This window comes from Eurosta solidaginis, chromosome 5, assembly GCF_040869045.1.
Source record: "Eurosta solidaginis isolate ZX-2024a chromosome 5, ASM4086904v1, whole genome shotgun sequence".
NCBI classification, from domain to species: domain Eukaryota; kingdom Metazoa; phylum Arthropoda; class Insecta; order Diptera; family Tephritidae; genus Eurosta; species Eurosta solidaginis.
This window is the reverse complement of record NC_090323.1, coordinates 203477346-203496027: the sequence shown is the minus strand read 5'-3', so window position 1 is coordinate 203496027 and position 18682 is coordinate 203477346. Positions and strand designations below refer to the sequence as shown.

At 34.7% G+C, this 18682-nt stretch overlaps 1 protein-coding gene and 1 long non-coding RNA gene across 5 annotated transcripts in view; both read right to left on the bottom strand.

Moving 5' to 3' along the window:
• The window catches only part of Hipk (Homeodomain interacting protein kinase), a 255376-nt gene that overhangs the window by 82784 nt on the left and 153910 nt on the right, over positions 1 to 18682 (bottom strand). The gene's annotated exons all lie outside the window — the stretch shown is intronic.
• The window catches only part of LOC137252190 (uncharacterized), a 56963-nt gene that overhangs the window by 16803 nt on the left and 21478 nt on the right, over positions 1 to 18682 (bottom strand). Inside the window, exon 2 of the long non-coding RNA XR_010953465.1 lies at positions 6327 to 6371. This is a non-coding gene — a long non-coding RNA (uncharacterized lncRNA). The remainder of the gene's footprint in view (positions 1 to 6326; positions 6372 to 18682) is intronic.

Genomic DNA, 18682 nt, shown 5'->3' with positions numbered 1-18682 from the left:
TGTACGGATATTTACTGTCAGTGCGCAGGACACTAAGCCACAAACTAAAGAAAGTTAGTAGAAGAAACGATAAATTTTTAAGCTTTATTTCGGAAAAATTAGAAGCGAAGTTAATGCAACGTTTCAATATTTTCTTTTCTTTAGCTCCCGAAGCAAATATGGCAATATCTGCTTCTGTTTAACACCAGATGTTAAAGTCAACTGGCTCAAGGTGTTGCAGAAGACGAAACAGTGATTTTCTCGAAGATTTTATATACGAAAGAGTTGTATCAGCCATATGGTTGTATCATCAACAACGTAAACTTTCATTTGAAGTCGACGATACGAACACTAACCAAACGTCATCGCGATCGAAATACTTCCATTTCGAGGATGATGGTAAATAACTTTGTTCACATGCATAAATTATTCAAAAAAATATTGAAAGTTAATTGTAGATAATGAAAATGACCCAAGGTGCTGCGCAAGTTTCACCTTCTAAAGAAACTTTGAGGATCCTTGTTCAAAGTCAACGTTACAACTACCTACGCGATTGTTCCATAGATGCGGAAATTTGAAAAAACCACCAAATAAGAAGTGCCAATATTATTTAACACTCTGCTGACGACGTCTGCCCTAGTTGAGAGGCTTTTCCATTTCGCAGGCATTATAAATTCTCCAAGGCATCAATCTTTGATGAATATTTCATTTGAAAAACTCGTTGTATTTAAAGCAAATGCAAACAGCACTTAATCTTTTTTAACACGCTTATTTAAGCTTCAGTTGTTTGTGTATATGTAATCCCCTTCCTTGTACCTAATAATAAAAAAATAGAACCCGTATGTCGTGTAATATTGTGTAATTAGTTGGTATTTAATAAAACAATGTACTTTTTCCCTTGTTTGTTATTCTTATGTATCTATGTTTACTTTGTTGAATATATTGTGATGCTGGAAAAACACAGAAATAATTAAAAATAATCATTTAATTATATTAATAATGTAATTTAAATAATCAAAATTAATTGATTTTAATCAAATAATTATATTAATTATGTAATTAAAAATAATAAAAATTAATAATTAAAACAATCAAATAATTATGTTTATCATTCCATAAGACAAACGAAAATATAATTAAAAATAATCAACATTGTTTGTATTAATTATGTAATTAAAAATAATTAATTAATTAATTACACATTTTTTATGAAAATAATTAATTAATAATCATTAAAAGTCATACCTACTGGCACTTAATCATTAAACAATTGGCCTAGGAAAACTCATTATAATTAATAATCATTAAAATTTTTAATCATTATTTAACAGGTCTGGTTGAAAGTCACGGCCGCTTTTTATACCCAGCCTTACTTTTTTGCTTCCGTCCCTCAACATGATGCACAAAACTTGAGATATCTTAACCAAATTTGGCACAGGGGCTTATCAGAACTCAAAATATATTTGTGTGGAAAATGGTAGAAATCAGAAGCTCTGTGAAGTTGGCACCTACTTGGGCGAATAATTAAAAAAACCATATCTCATTCGTTTGTCCAACGTTTGTCCAGGAAAAATTTTCGTTTGTCCACCTTTTGTTAAAAAGTTATTTCAAAAAAAAAAAAAAAAATCGTGTGTGAAGTTGGCACCTCCATTTGCGTGTATTTAAAAAAAAACTAAATGCCATTCGTTTGTCCATCGTTTGTTCACGTTTGTCCAGGAAAAATTTTCGTTTGTCCACCTTTTGTTAAAAAGTTATTTCAAAAAAACAAAAATCGTGTGTGAAGTTGGCACCTCCATTTACGAGTAATTAAAAAAACCAAATGCCATTCCTTTGTCCATCGTTTGTCCACGATTGCCCAGGAAAAATTTTCGTTTGTCCACCTTTTGTTAAAAAGTTATTTCAAAAAAATAAAAATCGTGTGTGAAGTTGGCACCTCCATTTACAAGTAATTAAAAAAACCAAATGTCATTCGTTTGTCCATCGTTTGTCCACGATTGTCCAGGAAAAATTTTCGTTTGTCCACCTTTTGTTAAAAAGTTATTTCAAAAAAACAAAAATCGTGTGTGAAGTTGGCACCTCCATTTACGAGTAATTAAAAAAACCAAATGCCATTCCTTTGTCCATCGTTTTTCCACGATTGCCCAGGAAAAATTTTCGTTTGTCCACCTTTTGTTAAAAAGTTATTTTAAAAAAACAAAAATCGTGTGTGAAGTTGGCACCTCCATTTACGAGTAATTAAAAAAACCAAATGTCATTCGTTTGTCCATCGTTTGTCCACGATTGTTCAGGAAAAATTTTCGTTTGTCCACCTTTTGTTAAAAAGTTATTTTAAAAAAACAAAAATCGTGTGTGAAGTTGGCACCTCCATTTACGAGTAATTAAAAAAACCAAATGTCATTCGTGTGTCCATCGTTTGTCCACGTTTGTCCAGAAAAAATTTTCGTTTGTCCACCTTTTGCCAAAAAGTTATAACAAAAAAAAATTTTTTTTTTCGAAAAAACCCAAAAAAATTTTTGTTATAACTTTTTAACAAAAGGTGGCCAAATGAAAATTTTTCCTGGACAAACATGGACAAACGATGGGCAAACGACGGACATACGATTTAGCAAAATAAAGCGAAACAAAAATTTTTTTGGGTTTGTTCGAAAAAAAAATTTTTTGTTATAACTTTTTAACAAAAGGTGGACAAACGAAAATTTTTCCTGGACAAACGTGGACAAACGATGGACAAACGAATGACATTTGGTTTTTTTAATTACTCGTAAATGGAGGTGCCAACTTCACACAGGATTTTTTTTTCTTTTTGAAATAACTTTTTAACAAAAGGTGGACAAACGAAAATTTTTCCTGGACAAACGTGGACAAACGATGGACAAACGAAAGGCATTTGGTTTTTTTAATTACTCGTAAATGGAGGTGCCAATTTCACACACGATTTTTTTTTTGAAATAACTACAAAACTTCTTACGAAAGACAATATAAGCATATGTATAAGAATTACATTTCAGCTTTTATATCGTATATTGTTCGTGACATTTCTCTTTAAATGTATCCCTTATATATATGACAGCACGCATCTGGGTATATACTGTTTGGTTTTGCCCGAACTTAGACTTCCTTACTTCTTGAGTAATATTTTTTATCATTTCGATTGCTGAGTGGAATATCATCCTATCTCGGCTAGTGTTTCGAAAACGTCCTCTCTAATTTTGGCTGAAGGTCGCCATATCTCAGAAATTGTTTTAAAAACGCCCAATCTGAGCTCAAATTCGATACATTCTGACATTATCTGGGGCGTTTATAAAAAAATTCTGAGATAAGACATTACCGAAACGGCAGCCGAGATAATTCTACTCAGCAGTGGATTTCTTATATTTTTAAAAATTTTAGGTAATTTTTCTCTGACAATTGTAAGCTTGATACGTACAAACAACTGTATCATTTTGTTTATAAGCCACTGTATATTCAATTTTTTATTTGTTTTTTTTTTTTGATTTTTTTTTTCAGTCCATCCATTTTTCAAGGCTTGAATATCAAAGTACATCCACCTCTAATGCTTTCGAAATTGGCAAACGTAAATTTTTACAACAATGCACAAATAGTTGTACTTCGTATTTTTTTATTGTTGTTTGATTGCCAACTTACTCGCGTTCGTATAAAACAGCTTTGGATGCAATTGATTGAAGGCAGACCAGAGACCATAGATTAAGATAATTTTTTTTAATACTCAGCGTGTTTTGTACGCAGAGTATATTAACTTTGATTGGATAACGGGTGGTTGTACAGGTATAAAGGAATCGCGATAGATATAGACTTCCATATATCAAAATCATCACTATCGAAAAAAAGTTTGATTGAGCCATGTCCGTCCGTCCGTCCGTCCGTTAGCACGATAATTTGATAAATATTGAGATATCTTCACCAAATTTGGTACACTAGCTTATCTGGACCCAGAATAGATTGGTATTGAAAATGAGCGAAATCGGATGATAACCACGCCCACTTTTTATATATATAAAAATTTTGGAAAGACAAATAACCTGATAATTTAGTAAATAATACACCTAGAATGTTGAAATTTGACATGTGGACTGATATTGAATCTTGATAAAAATTTGAAAACATTTTTTAAAACGGACGTGGCACCGCCCACTTGTGATAAAATCAATTTTACAAATATTACTAATCATAAATCAAAAATCGTTATACCTATCGTAACAAAATTCGGCAGAGAGGTTGCCTTTACTATAAGGAATGCTTTAAAGAAAAATTTACGAAATCGGTTAAGGACCACGCACACTTTTATATAAAAGATTTTTAAAAGGGTCATGGACGAATAAAATAAGCTATATCTTTGCAAAAAAGAGCTCTATATCAATGGTATTTCATTTCCTTAGATTTATAACAATAAATATGAAAAACTTAAAATTAAAAAATGGGCGTGGCACCGCCCCTTTTATGACTAAGGAATTTTCTATGTTTCGGCGCCATAACTCGAGGAAAAATTTACATATCGTAACAAAACTTGGTACACATATTGTCCTTATAGCAGAAAATATTTCTAGTAAAAATGGATGGGATCGGTTAAAGGCCACGGCAACTTAAATATAAAACAAGGTTAAAAGGGTCGTAGACTAGAATAATAAGCTATAACTTAGCAAAAAAAATAGTTTTAAATCAATGATATTTCACTTATCAAGTTTTACTGTAAGAGGAAATGGGGAGACATTTTTCTTTTAAACGGGCGGTGCCACGTGAAAAGTAATTTATCTGAAATGAAATGTACAATTGAGGGGATGTGTGGAATAATGGTATAAGTCGAGTTATACCGTTTTTCCATAAATCAACTAAATAAAAAGAGCACGATTACATACACATACTATATTAATCTTAGAAAATAATAGTGATATTTAACAAAGATATTAGCTTCATTTATGGAAAAACGGTATAAGTCTCTAATAAAATTTTGCAGTAGTGAAGCATCGAAATGGTATGAAAATATATTCAATGTCGTAGACCAGAAAGAACTGAAAAATGAAAGAATTGAAGTGGTTTCAAAAACGACTAAGCAGACAGAGAACTCCATTGTTAAAAATAGAAAAAGTTTAAAAATGATAAAAGTAGTAAAAAAAAAATTGTCAAAAATAACAAACGGAAATAAAAAATAATTATAAGCACATTTAAATAATAGAATAAAATGTATTTAACAATGGTTATTAATGTATCTATTATTTTGTTTAATAAAGTATCTCAATCAAAATATTTGATATTCGATCTATGGAATAACGGTATAACTCAAAAAAAAGAAATCATCCATATTCTAATAAAATTATGTATATATAAAATTTGTTACTTTTTCTTATCAAAGAATCATACTATCTAAAATCCTACCAAGTAGGATTATTATATATTTCTTTTTACTTTTACCTGCATTGTTAAGTTTTTTTCACTTTTCTCAAAAGGTTGATTCTTGAGTTATACCGTCATTCCACACATCCCCTCAATTGAAGCTGACGCTGAGTATATAATGTTCGGTTACACCCGAACTTAGACACTTTACTTGTTTTTTCTCTATTTTTTTAGGCTCTGCTCATTTGCAAGATTTTCATTTGATAACGGTGGGTGGTGTTATGGTGGTGGCAGTCAGCGGCAAACGATTCATTGTACTTTGGTTTCTTACGTTTTGTAATGAAAACGAATGCGTTTGTGCGAATGTACTGCACGTGATCCGTAGCGTGTAACGCGCACTGTTATTAGTGTAACTCACTGTGTCTTCCGTTGTAGGAGATTTGTTATTTTAACTGACTGCTTCAAATGAAAATCACTTTGCCATGAATCCGTTTTGTTTCATTACATTTCACAAGCAACCGCCTATCAAACGGTTGCTCATTTGTTGCATATTTTATTTAAGTTTTTTTTAATCGCTCTTTTTTTTACGTAGAAGAAAAGAAAGTGTAAGTCGAATCCTTGCTACGGAAATATATGTTTAAAAATGTTAATTGTTTTCTTTTCGTAGATTCTTGATGATGACTTCAGATTGAAGTCGAAATATCGAAAAAATACAAAAAAAAAAATATTTTGAATACTACTAAAAAAGAAGAAGAATAAAACTTCTTTTTAATCTGGCCTAAAGCTCAATCAAAATTATCAAAAGAAAAGAAAGAAAGAAATCTAGCTTTTTATATATATATTTTACTTTTTATTATTATATATATACTCATTTTGAGAGGCAGTTTAAAAATTTATATTTGTCTCATGTAAGTAATTTATAAATTTTAGATAACTTATCAACTGGATCAACAAGAACAAACAAAAGTTTTAAATTAGGTTTTACTTGTTTCTCTTACCAACATACTGTGCACACCTTTCTAACAAATTTTGTTCATATTTACCTGAAAAAGTAAAAAGAAAAAATTTGTTAAAAAACTGGCATATGTATTATATAGAAGCTTGGACATCCCTAGGGAGTTTTTTGAAAGGCCAAAAAAAATTGCTATTATTTTCCTGATAAACAGTCACCCCTTTTTATTTAATACTACATACTACCGCATTTGAATTCACAACAAAATTATGGCGCAAATTTTATTTCTATTATTTCATTTTATAATTTTTTAAAATAAATTTTTAATTTATAACTCTTTTTTTATTTCATTTTTAGTTACGTACATGTTTTGTTTTTATACTCAGCTGAGCAGAGCTCACAGAGATTCTATGACGATAACTGTTTTCTGTGAAAATGGGCGAAATCGGTTGAAGCCACGCCCAGTTGTTATGTACCTTTACTAAACTTATTTCACGTACTTATCTGAACTCACTTTATCTTGGTATACAAAATGGACGAAATCCGACTGACCACGCCCACTTTTTCGATATCGAAAATTACGAAAAATGAAAAAAATGCCATAATTCTATACCAATTATGAAAAAAGGGATGAAACATTGTAATTGGATTGGTTTATTGACGCCAAATATAACTTTAGAAAAAACTTTGTAAAATGGGTGTGACACCTTCCATATTAAGTAGAATAAAATGAAAAAGTTCTGCAGGGCGAAATCAAAAGCCCTTGGAATCTTGGCAGGAATACTGTTCGTGGTATTACATATATAAATAAATTAGCGGTACCCGACAGATGATGTTCTGGGTCACCCTGGTCCACATTTCGGTCGATATCCCGAAAACGCTTTCACATATACAACTAAGAGCCACTCACTTTTAAACCCATCATTAATACCTTTAGTTTGATACCCATATCGTACAAACACATTCTAGTCACCCTTGATTCACCTTTATGGCGATATTCCGCAATGGCGTCCACCTATAGAACTATGGCCCACTCCCTTTTAAAATACTCTTTAATACCTTCCATTTGATACCCATGTCATACAATTACATTCCAGGTTCATTTCTTAGGTTCATTTTCCTACATGGTGATTTTCCCTTATTTTGTCCCCAAAGCTCTCAACTGAGTATGTAATGTTCGGTTACACCCGAACTTAGCCTTCCTTACTTGTTTTATTTATATTTTTCTATTATTTCCATTTATTTTTTCTATTTTTATATTTCTTTTTTTGTTTTAATTTTTAGTTATTTCATAAATTTTTATTTTTTCTAATTCAAATTTTTTTTCTTATATTTTTTTTATTTCATTTATATTTTTTATTTAATTTTTCTCTTTTTATATCATTTTTAATTTTTTTATATAATTTTTATTTGTTTCTATCACACAAATTTTTTTTGTTTTTATTTTTATTCTACATAGCTCATTTATTCTGGTTTACTTTTAGTTTTATTATTTGATTAATTTTTTATAATTCACTTTTATCTCATTTAAATTTTTTTATTTCACTTTTACCTTACTTTATTTATTTTATTTCATTTTTATCGTTTTTTATTTAAATTTTTTCTGTTTCATTTTTATTACATTCTTTTCATTTTTGTATATTTATTTTTTGGTTCAGTTTTATTTTTTGCCAAATTTTTTCTGGTATATTTTTTATTTCATTTTTATTCATTTTATTTCCTTTTAATTTTCACTTTTATTTTTTTGTTATGATTTTTGTTTTGTTTATATTACTTATATTTTTTTCACTTTTATTTATTTTTTTTTTTTTTTGTTTTTCATTTCTATTTTTCTGTGTTTAATTTTTATGTATTTTTTTATTTCATTTATATTTATTTTTTATTTCATTTTTATTTTATTTCAGTTTCATTTAATACAGTAATTTTTTCTTTTTTGTAATTAAATTTTTCATTCTCATTCTCATTTCAAATATATTGTGACGAATATTAGCAACACTAAAGGATACTATCATCTCTAAGCCGATGCTAAGCAGTGAATTGTATGCACATCATTAAATCAATCATTATGTCTACCCATATGTCCATACGAGCAGCGGAGAGCACAAACACATGCATATATCTTATCTGAGATGCTCACAAAAGAAGGCAATAATTTGTGCAAGTAATACTTACGTATACACGCGCATATGAGAAGCTATAAACGTAGTTGTGGCTGGTGATTTTGTAGCTGATAACTAGTAAATTCTAGAATAGAAAAGCCTAGAAGTATGCAACGAGGAAACCAGACAGTATAAAAGGCAGCAACAGTAGAGGTACGACAATCAGTTTGATTTAAGACGCTATCTGGCGAGCAATAGAAGTGTTGTTTGGAAAGTAGTCTAATAAAGGCCATTTTGCATTATTGAATAGTGGAGTTATTTATTCAACAGTTTAGTGATTCGAACGTTAGCAGAAGGTTGCAAATGAGAGGAATTGCACTAAATTCGTTGCAATATTTTATATCTTGCACAGCCTCAGCTGGATTGTTTTTTGTTTGGATATTTTTAATACATACATATCTTTCTATTTCTAAAAGTCGTACATTTTGTAAATATGTCGTGATTTTTATTTACTTTTTTATGTTCTATTTTTTGGTAGGAAATATTCTGGACGAAAACAAAATTATTCCTCCTGAAGTTTTAAACAATAAAAACTTCAGAATGATTGTTTTTCAATTAATTTGTTTGTTTTTATTTTTGTTTTTTTATTTTATTTTTTTTTTTGTATATATATTTTTTTTTTTTTTTGTTAGCGTTTTAGTATAAGTATTTTATAGTATATATACGTATTTGAAAGTATTTTAAATAATGAAAAGTATAGCATGTTTCAATATTCAAACGACTTTAAAGTTTTACTTACGCTAAACTTTAAAAATCTATTTACTAAAAGCAGAAGCAAAATATAATGCTTTTCTAACCTCGTTGAGCGGCGCCAGATTTCTTCGAATTCGCGCAAAGAAATCAAAATGGTAAATAATGCAATTTATGTCGTTTGTGTTTTTAGCGTAGGAATTCCACAAATGATTGATAATTTGTTGAAGTAATGTTAATTTTTTTTATTATACACAAATACATATGTAAATATATATTTATCGATTTTGCTTAAAAGTAAAACAAACGTACATAGATATACATATGGTTTTCTAATGGCGTAAATATTACTAACATTAAAATAGGAAAAACACTTGAAACAAACAAAGAAACAAACGTACTTGTAACGGCGTAAGTCCTTCGAGAAGTCTACTGACACGAAAATGACCTGATGTAACCCAATCCCAACTGCGTAAATAGTAAGCAATCAAGAAACAGCAAACCAACCAACACACTCAACCAAGAACAACTGTCATTGACAGACAGTTAGTCAGGCAGTCAAGTGAGTTAGTTAGTTTGTCTGTAAAGCGAGAGTCAACAAGCCAACAAGAAGCTTACACCTCAAGCAGACTTAAGAAATGAAGTAAATACAAATGTCAATGTAGGGATGAGTGGTAGGCCACATATTAACATACATATTTACTTAGATAGATTAAGTGTAGCCTCAATGTTGAGATAGAGCAATGAGCGGTGACGGCTGTGCATACACGAGGATCGTAGTGATTCCATTCTGTAACACACATTGGCATTTAATCCAACGCCCGCCCACCTACTGCATTCTCCTACTTTCTCTAATTGTGAGCTGAATTCTCGAGCAGCTTTCCACTGTGCATAGAACACAGAATGCGTATGTATACAGTAGCGTGCATTAAAATAGTGCGTGACAGAAAGGCATACTCTGCTAATATGATACCGACTTTATTGTGCACGTCTACATGCAATAGAGCCAGGAATTCCTCTTTAAAGTACGAAGTACCTTACATCCTTTTCCATTTAGGCCTATTTTTATTTTAATTTATTTCTTTTTTTTTATTCTAATCTTTTTCTTAAATTTTTTTTTCTCTATTATTTTTGTCTTTCTTTCTTATTTTTTCCTTTTTTATTGTTTTTCTTTTTTTTTACTTCCTTTTGTTCTGTTTTACTGTATTTTATTATTAAGTTTTATGTCACTGTAGCAGATATGATTAGGTAACAGGGGAAGCGAACGCTAATTCCTAGTGGTCTTTATTTCCTTTCGTCGAAGACGTGTTTTCACTGCACCGTTTGGTTTGAAGACAAACCAGTTTGAGCATTTGAGAAGCGATGACAGCAAATCGTTATAAAATGAGACCTCTGAAAACAACTCCGACGACTGCACTGTATACCATACCACACATGCCACCTGTAGACCTGATGGCGAAGATCATAGCGTTGACAACTGCAATGAGCCTCAATACATCGGGTCAGATTGAGCGCAGATCATACGAACATATATTACTATGTTATCAAAAATTGGACGAGCAGAGTTCCAAGTTCTCAAAGAACTGCAATAGAGGTAGCAGGTGGGGCCGATGGTGCCAATATAATGGAAGGAATAGGACAATCATTTGCAGGTCTTAGGAAAGAGGGGACTGTAGGCTCATGAGGGTATTCCCGCTGGGCACTGTCATCTGGCATCACATGCTTTTACATTAGGTCTTGTCACTGATAGCAGATGTAGGAAGGGCGCTTTGGAGGAAGAAACGATCAATCACGTTTTGTGCTCATGCAAGGTTAAGACTCCCGCTGTTAAGAGTGGCACAGCTATCAGATCTAGAAGCAGCAAGTCGCATAGGTCTTAGAATCCTCCCAGCGGGTTAGGGGGTTAGAATATACCCGCGGTAGGTATACGTGTCGTAAGAGGCGACTAAAATACCATATAGATTCAAATGGTTGTGTAGCGCAACTCTTTCAGGCGGAATATATAGCTTCTCCAAATCCAATTGTCAACCTCTTCTATCCGTCGCGAATCCTGTTTCATTAACAACCGAGGTTCTCGCGACCCTGAACTCCTCATGGATGTAGGGGGTGGGAGGGCGGCATGGCCTAGAAGGTCGCATGTATATATAGCGCAACTCTTTCAGGCGCAATATATAGCTTCTCCAAATCCAATTGTCAACCTCATCTATCCGTCGCGAATCCTGTTCATTAACAGCCGAGGCTCTCGCGACCCTGAACTCCTCATGGATGTAGGTGGTGGGAGGGCGGCATGGGTCTTATGTGAGGTCCTCATGGACCTGCCAGTTCAACCTAACCTAACGTTACACTCAACATACGCTTTAAATTGAGGGGCGGATTTTTACTTTGTAGTTCTTTCGACCTAGTCTACTGCACATTCACAGTGAGCTCAAAACATAGTTTTGTGTTGTTAAAGCGTGCAAACTTAGACAAGTATTATGTGTCGACAGGAGGTTTTTTAGCGGCTCTTGACGTACGCATGTTAGTGCAACGATTCCAAAGTATGTGCGACACAAAGTACACAAAAAAGTTCAAGTGAAAGGGGCGCCAAAGTAAAGAAGCTAAGCAGCGCAAAAAAATCACAAAACGTTGACAGAAGAGGCCTAAGAAGCGATATGAGAGTGGGTTTTGTGTAGTGTTACAACGGAAAAAGAAACGCTGAGATGTGCTGACGTCGAAAAACGGGTTGAAACTAAGTAAATGGATGGGCGAAGTGCGAAGTGAATTTCAAGACGCATTCGCTTCGCTGCACTCAACCAATGTAGATATTGTGTTGCAGCAGACGTAAGAGGCATATTGTAAACAACAACGACAAAAAAAACGCTTTTTACTTTATTAAATTTTCTTTAGGTACTTATATTTTCTCATTTGTTTTTGTTCGCTACGCCATGCTGCAACAACAACAACAGCATCAATTAAGGTCACATGCAATGGCAATAGACGCGCAAGTACATTGAGAATTGCATTTGTTGTTTGCATGTGGCTGTATGGGAAATGAAAGGCGAATGTACTGCCTTCAGTGCAAAACACTTGAGATAATACAAAGTAATAAAAATTAAAACAAATATATATATAAAGTAATAATCAAATATGTTTACTATTATATAGGGCCTTCTATGAGAGGAAATTAAGTTTTCAGTTGTTATCAAGCCATCATGAAAAGGAGTTAGAATGTATGGAAATGTTTCGGATTATATCCTTCTATGCACGCAGTGGCGACCAAAATAATAGGTAATCATCATCATATATATTATTTCTAATTGCTGTTTTTATGTACGGGTCCCTTTTTCGCTCTTATTTGGAATCCAAATCTATAAATAAAGTTTTGGTTGTAAAGATGGAGATTCGGGCTATTAGCGAGCTTTGGGCAATTTTGGTAGTATTGTTTTTGTTTAGCTATATTTTATTAAAACAATTTGTTAAGAATAAACGATTGTCAGCACACAAAGAAATCTATTTGTACTATGGCACTATTGTGAATATTTGCACTGCATTACCGGCAGTTGATACCATACGCTAGATGGCAGCGAAAGATGCAAGTTTTAATCACAAATCACAGAAGAAGATTGCGTATTGCGTATGTAAACATTAGATCAGATGGTTTTTATGACGTATGAATTGGCTCTTTTCCTTTAGCTCTTTTTTTCTCGCTCTTTTTGTTATACGCTCAAGAGTCAACTATGGCGTAGATGCGCAAAACGAAGCAATTTTGAACTCGTGAATGCGCAATCTGGGTAGGTGATTTGTGAGTTTTAATTCATTGATGGAACAGCTGATTTTTATGGATATTTGATAAGAGACTTTTATATTGGTTTTGCAAGATGCGCACGGGTCCGGCTCGAAACATCCAAGACAGAATCTTTTCCATAAACTTCTTTATATATAAAAATCACGTGTCATATTGTTTGTCCGCGATGGACTCCTGAACTACTGAACCGGAATGAGAGGGGGGGGGGGGGGGGGGGGGGGGGGTTACCGGGGTTTCTGAGGGGGCCCGCGATTTACTAAGACATTTTTTCATTCAGGAGAGGATCTGCATTTCGTTTTAATATTATAGTGAAAATTGAAAAATAAAAATCCATATATATAAAAGGAAAGGCTAAATGTGTGTTAGTTGGTCGCCGGTGTTTGAAGAGATGCGTCGGTCGATTTTGTTCAAACGTGGACCCGGGTACCCCTAGAATGTGTTTATATAATATGGATATCAAATGAAAGCTGTTGATGAGTGCTTTAGTACAGAGTAATATATTATACCGCTTGGTAACTAGGGTCTCAAGATATAGGCCAAAACGTGGACCCGGATACCCCTAGAATGTGTGGGTAATATGGATATGAAATGAAAGCTGTTGCTGAGAGCTCTAAAGTAATTTTCATTGTGATATTCGATTTAGTCGCATCAACCTGGCAAAACTGATAAATATGCATGCGAAGCCGAAATAGAGACATGAATTAATAATACCCACATACTTATTTACATACGTCCTATTCGATTTGCCTGAAATTTGGTATATAAATTTGCCTATATTGTATTTACGATCCTTTTAGAGCAGAGACGGACTGGGACTGGGATTAGGACTGGGACTGAGGCTCGGAGTGGGACTGGGACTGGAATAAAATACATACCACCCTCTGCGACAGGCAATAAGAGAGAATGAGAAGAACGTGAGATAAGAGAAAAGAGAGAAGACTGAGAAAGAAATAGAATGAGACGAAAAAGATGGAGCGAAAAAGATGCAGGGAGGAGTGAATAAAAGGATCAGGAAAAAGTGAAGAGGAGTGGGGGGAGGGCAGAGTTAGACGGAAAAAGCTTATTAAAATGTATGCAGATAGGTCAAATTTAGGGCAAAACAACGTCTGCCGGGTCCTCTAGTTTTTTTTATAAAATATAAAGTCAATATGTTCTGAGCTCAGCGTACTTCAATCAAATAATTTCAACCTGAAATTATTTGCTGAGCCGAATGCTGATGCCTCTCACGATTGGCGTTTAGAAAACGCCCTACCTCACTCTGGACAGAAAGTTGGTGGGGAAGCACAACGTAGAAAAGAGTGAAGAAGGCCTGGACGGCATTTCGTGCGTGTAATAGAATGGTGGGGTGTATGGAGTCCTTGTTTGGTGGGTGGCTACACAAAAATAAATAAACCTAAAAAAATTAAGGTATGTAGGCTATCAATGCTTAGCGTAACAGGAACACTAAAAGCAATGCCGATGGTTGCACTGTATTATGCCAATGTGCACATTTCACCTGTAGACCTCTGCCCGTATTACGACAGAAAACCATGTTCACTAAAACATTTGTAAAACTCTAATACGTACAATTTGTAGCTAGTTCACATCTGCTATGAACCAAATCCAAAATTTCAAAGCTGTTGTGATTTAAAAAATTAATTTCGATCACGGATCGGAAAACGTAATACGGGCCCTGGTGGCGAAGAATACAGCGTTAGCAACTGCAACGAAACTCAATGCTTTGGGGCAGCTTGAGCGCAGACCATACGGCCATAGTAGTATAGCGTCATCAAATACTGGACTACCTAGTTTCCCAACTGCGCTTCGATCGGTCTCTTAGAGCAACGATAGACGAGGAACTACTTGATCTAGGCCCGCCTTCAAGAGGGTCAAGGGAACATTTTCACATCCGGCATCTGCGAACATAGCCGTTTGATCCAGACGAGCATCAGAAGGCCCTAGGCCAAATCCACACATAATCTATAAACGCTTTTGCTAGGACGCATCCGGTGAACCCAAACTCTTTCAGAAGAAGAAAGCACACTACCAAGGGATACACGAGTCACCCTGGCCCAACTTCGTTCTGGATACTGTAACCGGTTAAAATCCTACTTGCTTGGTATCAACGCCGTCATATGTAATGTATGCCCTGAATGCGACGTGTCCTACCATGACACAAACCATCTTTTCGATTGTAATGTGGAACCTACGCCTCTAACACCAAGCACCTTGTGATTCACGCTCTGTTGGAACTACTAGTTTCCTTGGACTCCCATAGGAGGACTTCAATGACAATTGGTGAGTGGTCGCATCCGTTGAATGGGGCGAAGCACTGTAAACACAACAACAACAATATAGGCGCATCAACAGACATTTGGCCGGCAGGATTGTCAGAGTCTAGAGGGAAGATTCAGTGGCCCAGAGAAAGATGAGAAGGTTTTCGCCCGTGATTGCTGTTCTATCTCCATTCCTCTGGTTTGTGGCCATATGAACGCACTACTCCAATACCCCGGATGTAGAGGCTGTCAAGTGGCGGCTTATTCTGACGACCTGGCAATCTTTGTCATGGTAATTCTCGCACACCTTGCGGGATGTTTTGAAGGGATAGCTGGGTACGGTGACTAGGTGGTATATATTCCTCCGACTATAGCTGAAAAACCGCATCAAAACTCAGCTAGTAGTGTGCCAGGACAAAGCGTCATAGCTGGCAATGACGCGCGGATCCCTTAGCCGGAGTTGATATGTGCCAACTGGAAGGGGAATGTCAGCATAGCGCCGGGCTGACGCTCGTATGTGGGTCGAGATCCTTCTGATCGGTTGTTGATAACAAAAGCTCAGCGGCATTGCTTCGCTGCACTTAGGCTCAATTCGCAATTTTGACCAGAGCGTTGGCGGCCACTGACCGGTAGGGATCAAAACCAAATACATTCACGTATAACATAATACCAAATACTGATGTATGGTTTTAAAATTAAACCTAAATTTCTAGCCGTGTAAAAATATTTAATCACTTAAAGCGTTGCATAAAAACTCTCCAAAAATTAATTCTGCTAACAAATTTTTGGATGGACAAGCTGCTGTGCAATATCCTCAAGCCACAACAAATGTAATTTAAGAAGCAATATGCTGAATCGATTTATCGTTGATCTTATAGCACCAACAGCAAATTTTGTTGCCGAAATTGATTTACTACACGCAATGATCGAATTTGGTACGATTTAATTTGGCATTTGGTGGAATGGTGTTCACTGTTTTGGACAAATTCATCTAAAGTGTGACAGGCGGTCTACACAGGTAGCACAGCCACTTCCAAGTTTGTGTTACTGATTTTGTACATATGCACATTTATGTATTAACGAGTACATACCTGGGTCGGGCTTTAGTTCTGTATTGATTTGTAAATCGATACTTAGTTGCATTAGCGGCGCCATCAGTGACATCAAGCACTGCAAACAAGGCACCAAAATGTAAATAAAATATAGAGGAAGACAAATCGAAACAAACATTTCATACAAACACACCAATAACGATCCATTTTCATCCATCACATATGGCATTTGTCGTTTCAAGTAGTAACTATTTAAACAATCAAAGGATGGGGGGTGGTATGTATGACGCTCAATTCGCTTTGTTGATTTTGAGTGCAACGACACTAACATGGCCCTCACATATGTCTAAATATTTTCATATGCAACTTAACTCAGACCATACAAACAATAGCGTCCAGGGCCGAATTAAACCTCAACAGGGCCCTAGGCAACCATCAATTTGGGGGCCCATTTTCACGTCCGTTTCTTCATTTTTCGATTAAAAATACAAACTTATATCTTTCATAAAAATGTCATTGTCACAATGTAATACTATCAATAAAATTACTATCTACATTTTAAACATGCCGTTTTTTACATTCGTTTTCGGCAAATTAATCAATTATATCATCAATATCGATTTTGTTCAATAAATCTGACTCAATGCAAAGTACGCTTAACATCTCGAGTCGCTCTTGTCGCGTTGTAGCTCTTTCAGCAGCTTTGATTCTTTTTAATTGTGAGAAGGATCCTTCGGCAGAACAATTTGTGTTAAAAAAATCCGAAGAGCTATTTCTGTGTTAGGAAATACGTCGGCTAATTGATCTTCCATTAGAATCTTATACAAATGACCATGAGTTTTTTATGCATCAGTGTATCTGGAGTTCACGTGAGTTTGGAATTGTTTCATTTCCATGAAAAGTTCTTCCAAATCTCTAGAATAAAAAATAACTAAGTAATTTATAGCTTCGTGGAGGTCTCCATCACTTAGAGAAAAGTTGATGAGAAATGCAAATCTCTCTGAAACTTTCATATACTTTAACTGTGAAGACTGTCGATGATTTCCAGGAAACCTTTTGTCCTAAAATCATCGAGAGGCGAAAATTCTACTTCTGGAGCATTTCCGTCATTAGGTTGTTTTTTTCTACCACGAGTACGTTTTACGATTTCTGTATAACCTACTCCAGTTAATAATTGTTTTTTTTTCCTCGAAATCATCGAACTTTTCACGGAATGAAACTAAACTCTCTTATAACGATCCGTACAAAAAAGCACACGTTTACAAATCTGCTTTATCACTTTCGTATCGCTGTCGTCGTATCCCTAATGTAATCAGCTGTTTATCGTTACGACGGTAAACCAAAAACCAATTGGTTGGCTACGATACGGTTACGACCTTAGCGGCACCCATAATCGAAATAAGGTTACCGATATGGTTACCGATAAAGCACCTGAACCCATAGCAAACCCAGTCAAAATAGAGTTGAAGGCTTCTACACCCTCTCCAAAAATAACCGAAATTTTTCAAAATAAAAACAACCAGTGTACATTTTGAGATAATTCTTTTTTATTAGTCAATATGCTCTCCTTTCACTTCGATACGCATCTTTGCAAGCTAATACAATTAGTCAAATGAGTCGGAAATGTCCTTTTTAGGAACCTTGTCTAGTTCGTCGGTCGTCGCCTTTTGAATGTGGTCAATTGAGTTTTATTTATTTGAGTAAAAATTATTTTCAGTTCTGATTATATTTTCTTTCACTCTCTAGAATTTTATGTTTGTAAGAAAATTTTAGAGGTCTTTTTCATTTTTGGGGGGCCCCAGGCAACTGCCTATTCTGCCTACTTGTTAATCCGGCCCTGATAGCGTTGTATACGCCAAGCCCCTCGAAATCATTGAAATCGGGGCCCCAGGCAACTGCCTATTCTGCCTACTTGTTAATCCGGCCCTGATAGCCTTGTATACGTTAAGCCCCAGCACACTCCGTTTGTGGCAACTTTAGACTTTGTACACAGCACAGGGCGGCATCTGCAACTGTTGCACGTTGCTATGTTGACAACCAGAAATGTAAGCTTATCTACATGCATATATGTGTGGTATGTATATATGCATTTGCTAATATCTATTGCCTCGACAGCAATTTGTCATCGGTGGCTCAATGCGCTTGAGTACGTACAAATTTGTTGTTATGTGTACACATATGGTCAATGAAATAGATACGCATTATATATATTCTCTGCTTTTATTGTTACATACTTACTTACACACATTTTTACGCGATATCTTCCAAGCTGGAACTTTTATTAACATCAAACAACGTAAGCCGGTTAAAATATTTTGTATCTTTCAAAATCGTAAAGGAAATCAAATCTTTTCCACTTGTTTTTTTTCCAACTCGGTGGGGGCCTTAACACTAAGGTGGACCCCACAATCGGAAAGTTCAGCCTACACAGTGCCACATCACCTAAAGGACTGAGACTGATC